The following is a 7,085-nucleotide window of genomic DNA, read 5'->3' on the forward strand; positions in this document are numbered from 1 at the left end:
ATGAATACACACACATTTATATACTTTTGACTCCTGCACCACAACTACAGTCCTGTGTTCTCTATATCATAAGTAACAATTGCAAACAGCTGCACTGCAGCAATATAAACATAATAGGAACAAGATATGTCAAGTTACAAAATATTCTGTAGCCTGACTTCCATTTGCTGGGGTTTCTTCTTCATTTGAATTGCGTGTCTTATCTATACACTATGCACGCACGTCTATATGTGTATGTTACATATGTATGCACATGAATGCACTTACATGCAACTTCTATTTAAGACCTTTATGTTTTGGGGACCCTCTGGGGATGAGATCCAGTAGCACCACTAGGTGTTACTGTAATACAACTAATTAATATTATTTTTACTAATAATAATGACAGCAGTGTTTACTTTTAGGGTGTTCTCACTCTTGCCAACATATGTTTTTATATTCTTTAATTTTCTTGTTCTTTGCAGCACAAATGCTTAGAGGGATCCTAATTAACTGCTCAACAATGACGCACTCTCATTTAGTTTTTCTCTCAAACTTATTTATTAGGCTTTGTTTATCAGTGGGAGAGTTTCTAGCACTGAGACTGCCAGGATTTACTCTAAGCCTCTTAGTCTGGTGTTTCCATGGCCCTGGCTCTCTGTGTAGGAGAAGCTAAGAAAACCATACATACAGAGTTTGGCCCCTTTTATTTCAAATAATCTAGAGCAGATTTTTTTTTTTTTCTTTTGGGGGGGATGGAGAGAAAGGCACCTGATTATTAAATACGCTGAGGAAAATGCTGATTTTTGGCCAGGGCTGGCAAAGCACTAGTGGAGATTTTTTTTTTGTTTGGCTGAGACTGGATTGCAACACATTTTCAGGGCATTTCTCTGAATCAATGAATTCCCATGAGTAACAACAGGAACACCCTTGTCTAATTTCCCCTGTAAAGGCTTCCCTAGAGACCTCCAGCAAAAGCAAACCAGAAAATACAGGAAGGCATCGTCTCTGCGGCTGCTCCCCAGGCCCCTGGTGCCCGTCCAGTGCTCAGACCTCAGACAGGTGTAAGACAGCCTCTCCTGTCCTGCACCTGCAAGGAAAGGGATTGTTCCCAGCCTCCCTCCTGGTTACAGCCATCATGTGCTCTGTGTTTCCTTTTTTCTTTTTCAGAGAGTACATTTGTTTCTTTCTTTTTCTCCCTTTCTTCCCCTCTTCCTGCCTGCCGCCTTCCCTCCCTTCCTCCATTCCTTCTTTTTCTCTCTCTCTTTTCTTATTTTGCTAACAGGTGAGGTCTCCCCTTGCTAACTCGCCACCTAATTAGAGTGGTGAGAATTAGCTGCATTCACCCTGGCTTTAGTCCCGGCAAGAGCGTTAGAGAATTGGCCCACTTTTCAAGGTGCCAAATTGGAGGCTGAATCCAGGTGTGGTGGGAGGCAAGGGGATTATTTTCCTCCCATGGGGTACAAACAAAGGCCTGCACTGGGGATAGATGGGGTGGGGACAATGTTGCCTGCAGGAGGGCTAAACACTGCTCCTGACATCTGAGCCCTCACCACACCACAGCACTGGGCTGCGTCATGGCTCTCGTAGACCGCTCCTCGGTACTGTAGGGAATGCGGCGAGGGAGGGTTCTGTGTCCCACCGTAAGGACAGAAAATGTTGTACCCCTCCAGTTCTCAGCAAAGGACAGAGTCCAAATAAACAGAACACACGTCTAGGAAAAGACATGTGATGTACCCATCCGCTGCTGCGGGGCACAGGACGCAGTTTTCACCTCCTAAGCCCCCACTAAGATCCACAGAAGATCCCCTGCACCCTGCGCCCCTCCTTCATAGACACACCAATATCTCATAGTGGTTAACCCTGACACTTTCATTGCATGCTGCTGCCGCCAGCTTCATTCAACACCTGGGGCTAGATCCTTCCCTCACACCCGATGGTGTGAATCACCACCAGGGATCATGAGTGGGAGGGCTTCCTCACCCCCGGCAGACCAGCCTCAGTTTTCTTATTTCAAACAACCTCGAGGAGAAGGGCAGATTGCAACTGGATTGATCAACGCCGATGTGAACAGATCATGACACCAGTGTGGCAGTGTTTGGCACTGCAGAAGGCGGCGTAACTGGTACAAGACACAAGACAGCTTTAAGGACAGGCATATCTAGGAGAACTATCAAGAAACCTGACAGTTCACATCATCTTTTCTGTTTGAAACTGCCTGTCATGGCAAATGAGGGCAGTCCCACCAGCTGAGACACGCAACAGAGGATTGTCAAGGGTTGGCCAGAACGCAGAGCCTGAGAACCGGTGGCACTCATGTGCCCGCGGGGACACAGCGCAGAGCCCTGAGGGCGCTGGAGCCCACTGTGCAAACCTGTCTGGCTGATCGGGCGCTGAGCTTCAAGCCAGAAACTCCTCAGCTCTTCTCGCTGACTCAACAACATGGGGCAAATTATGTAAGAAACTTATTCCTGTCAAGTTAATACGGTTACTCGTGTAACTTGGGACGCCCTCTGGGAACTGGCTGGGCAGTGTTGACGCAGTATTTTCCAGAGAAGAGCTCTGCATCTGCACTTGGTATTGCAGTGAGCCTGAGACGTGCCCTTTTTTCAGCTTGGCCTTTCTTCAGTAGGGTGGAGAGTACTAAAGGTATAGCAGGTCCCAAAGAGAGTGCAGGTACTGTCTCAGTACTGCACAGGAGTTTGTGTAAAGGGCCAAATGAAGTAGCTGGTGACAGCGAACACCTCGTTACTCGAGATCTTTCATGTGAGGGCCTGATAAGTTTGGGAAACAAAACGACATCATGTGCGTGCTGGTTTTTCATACTCGCCAGCAGCACCACAGCTCCTCTTGTGCTCCAAAGCCTTTAAGTCATCCAGCTACCTAAGTACCAGTGAATAGCAGGAAAGCAAAACAAATTATGCTTTATCTGATGCAATAAAGCTTGCTAGTTGGCTGAAAAGTCAGAAGAGGCAGGTCAGTGTGGATAATGTCACTTCTATTATCTTATCGAACGGAGAAGATGTAACTTTCCTCACTACCCTTGAAGAGTACAAGCATTGACTGAAGAGGCAGCAAAGTGAGTACCTCTGAGAATCTCTGTATGTTGCTGTTTTTGCTTAAAAATGATGCATCTCTTGTCCTGCGAGTAGCACGACATCCTGTAAATTGGTCTTGTCTGTGCACCACCATCCTGCATCCCTAGAAACCACTCTTTTGACTCCTCCTGTTGATGCACAGCATAAGAACATGTAGTCCTCAAAGAGCGCACGGGGCTAGGAAATAGAGGTGAAAGCCAAACTATCACAACTACAACCAGGAAGAGAAAGGAGGGGAAATGTAGCATGTGGTATTTTTCTGCCCTGATCTTTCTTTGGCAGAAAGGCTCTGACAAGACAGACCCTAGAAAACCTGATAGTGATATTATGCGTGTCAGGCCATGACCTGGACTTTGGAACTTCAGACCTCTCTAGATCCTCCAGAAAAAAAGAGAAAAGCATCTGTTTTTTAATGTTAGAAGGATAGAAACATCAAACATAATTTTTATTATTGCTGGTTTACTTTCCCTGATGCAATAAAACTAACTAGTGAAATTTCAGAAAGGACAGGTCTGTGTGCAACGCCCCATTTTCATTATCCTACAGAGGACAGGGAGTATACACTGTCTTCACTGTCACACATCTTTTGTTGTTATTTCTTTGGGGCAGGCTATATATGAAATAGTAACAAACAACCCTTTGTCCTTCCCTCCAGACCCTCCAAATTTGGCTATGCTTTGCAGTTCATCTTTGCAATGAAGCTCTACCACCACTATAGTTCTTTAAAAGGGTCACAGGGAATCACAGCAAAGTGGTATACAAAGGTAAAGATGTCAAGTGAGTTATGTTAACAGAAAAAGAACTACACAGTAGGTCAAGGTTTGGGCAACAGCAGTGATATTTTTGTTAAGATAATGTTACTCGCAGTGGTGGTGGCTTCCTTTGTAATACATAGCTGCCCGGAGAGAATTGCCTCTGTTCTCATGGAGTCAGAGGGCCATATAGGAAGGTCCTATGGGGTGTAAATGAGATAGACACTGCAATTGCTTGTACAAATAAACTTTTACTATATAAGCAGCATGAATGGGCTCTGGTGTAATGCTTTCTAATGGTTCACGTTTTCAGGTTGGTTTTAAGACAATTATCAGAGCAGCTTTTAAGAGCTAAATGGAGGTTTGTGCAGTTGTGTTTTCCTTTAGGAAGGGTAATTACCTTCCACTGCACCAGTACAGGGCAGAGGTTTCTGAGTTACATCCCAGCTAAACTAGCAGAGAAAAATGGCAGGTCCAGCACAGGAGAATCTGCAGGTGACCAGTTACGTCTATATTGCACACAAACTCAAACTCAGCCTGGGAGGATGTATATTCAAACACAGGCTAGAAGCAACCTTCAGGGAATGCTAAGAGAGAAGGTTCAGCCTGATGGTGCTGTTTAGCATAGGTCTACAGCATGGAAGAACTGGCTTATCGCCTTCCACATGTCCCATCTAAGCATGTAGCAACACAATCTGCTCATCAGGTCCTGAAGCTACCCACTGGAAGGTTTGGATTTATAAGCAGCCTACACTTAAGCTACTCCTCCCTGCAAAAGAAGGATCACATAGGCCAAGACTGGACATTTTCAGCCAAACCATAGGACATTTACTGGCCATAACATGGATGGTCAGAGCCAGGGCAGGCAGCATGAATAGCTAGACTGTCAAGTTCCTTGACTTGGCATGCTGAGGTCAACATGGATGCAGGCATGTAGCACCTGAGCTTGCAGCTTAAAAGTACTACAGACACTCCTCATGGAAGCACAAATATTTTGAACTATTACTGAAGGACTATTTGCCTTTGGAAGACGGCTTTTAAAAGAAATCTGCGAATACACCAATGACTGCTTCAAGCATAAAAGATGCATTGCAGAACACCACATTGCTACATCAACATTTTAAAAAATGTTTAAAGTGAAATTTGTTTCCTCATTTGAAAAAGCTTTTTCAACACTTTGGGAAACGCTGTCCTCCAGCTCACAGATCTCTGAATATTCTGATTTCTCTCCATGTTCCCTACACTGAAAATATGCTCAGATCCACCATTAAGTATTAAATCTATTCTTCTTTCTATGCTATGGAAAGGTAAGGAATCAGCAAAGGAGAATATTAACAACAATTTAGATGTGGAGCTTTTATATGTGTCTGAGGGTTTTTTTAAATTCTTTTTTTTTTCCCTCCAGTTCTGGTACATATGGATTGATTTTAAGCCATAACCATCCTATAGCTCATAAAATGTGCATTACGTCACCTTTTAGATAGAAGTCAGCAGGAAGAAAGCTACTGGAATGGATGAATAAACAAATTATTGTTAAGGCTCCACACATTAGCCTCTAAATAGCAGTAGGAAAACGTGCAGTGCTTCTGCAACTCAACTTTCTGTTTGTACAATGATCTGAACTGTTCATGCAAGTGCTCATTTCGGCTTGACCCTGTTTGGCACAGGCAGGAAGTGCTGTGCGCCAGAGTATCAGGTAAAATGGATGGTGGCTCTGGGACAGGGGAATCCCATCCAGCAGCAATAAGAGCACGGCTGTATGGCCACAAAATGCCCGCTGCCTGCTGGCAAGAGTGGTTACCTAGGGAAAACACATTCCTGATCACCTCATTAGCACGAGGTAGATTGCTCTGAAGGCAAAACCATACGTCATGTACAATCATACCCTGCCTTTACCCTGCGCTTGAGTCCAGGCAAGCAAACATGCTGAAAGGCTGAGACTTCCCAGCACTCAGCATGCCCTGATGCTCCTTCCATTTTTACCCTTCCAGGTGAGCGTACACACACGCTTGGTCTCACGGACGCACTGCAGGACAAGTGTGGGCTGCAGGTTCCTATGCCTGTGATCATTGGGCACAGGAAAGTTTCCAAATTGTACAGATTATGTTCCCTCTGGAGAAGCTTTTAAGCCATTTAGTCTTACCTGTGCTCCTCACCACAGTGCTCTCGCTCCTCTGCAAGGTCTATCTTCTGCCTTTCTGACTGCAGGTGTGCTGTCTCACCCATCTTCACGCCTGTGGGGTTATGTGCCATCCCTCTTCTGGGACCAACCTAACTGGAAAGGTTTTGCTCTCACTTCTAATTCTTGGGCACAAATAGGACCTTCCGAATGCCATGGCCCAAGACAGCATGCGCCCTTCCTGTGCCACGGAGCAGCCCGTGCTCAGCCCTTCGGGACCAGGACGAGATGCTGCCCATGCTCTGCAGTCATTATCACTGTAATGGGGCCTTGCAACAAAGAAAAGAGCAGGCTGAAAGTGATCTGAAACAGGCTGGGGTTCAGCAGTAGGCATCCTTTCCACGGTCATTGTTTGGCAGCAATTTCTACCCGGTGGCAATATTCCTCTGCTTTGCTCGCAGCTGAAAATAACTCTGAAAGTGCTTCAAAAGGGCTGCCTTTTAACTGAGCCGAACATCTTTCCAGCTGATTTTTGCCATGGTGAGTATCTCCCCCTTGGATGAGGAGAATTCGGTCTCTTCCCTCCCATTTCTTTCCTCCACAGCCTATAAACCGCTGTAAAATATGTCTTATTGTTTCTGTGCTCTCCCATGCCCTTTATTTCCATAATGGACTCTTTGCCCACGTGTTCGCTAATATTTCTACCTCACTACATAAGCTGGCAGATGCCCAGAGCCTCGGTGCCTGTGAGACGATTCCTTTTCGCTCCCCGTGCAGTTGGGAGGCAGCACCTTGCTGGCAGGGTGGCCACGGAAAAGCGCAGATGTACCCAACCTGGCACGAACCGCTGCAGCATCGTGACAAAAACACCTGCCCCTTCTGTAGTAATACGCTCAGCTGCTGGTGTACCCTGCACTGGGAACGGAAGGTTAAATTGCCACTTTGCGTCCTGTTGTGTCATCGTTTTAGCTGTTTGCATCAATTATTGAATACGCTTACACAGTGCTAACTCCTTTGCTGTGATTCGTGTGGACCTTTGGAAATTAACACTGCAAAATGCTTTAAGGGTGGTCCTCGTCCCTAAAGCTTCTGGTAGCAAAGTAACTGCCGGCAGACTTGTGGAACTATCTGTCTCAA

Source organism: Tauraco erythrolophus, chromosome 2 (genome assembly GCF_009769465.1).
Source record: "Tauraco erythrolophus isolate bTauEry1 chromosome 2, bTauEry1.pri, whole genome shotgun sequence".
Classification (NCBI taxonomy): Eukaryota; Metazoa; Chordata; class Aves; order Musophagiformes; family Musophagidae; genus Tauraco; species Tauraco erythrolophus.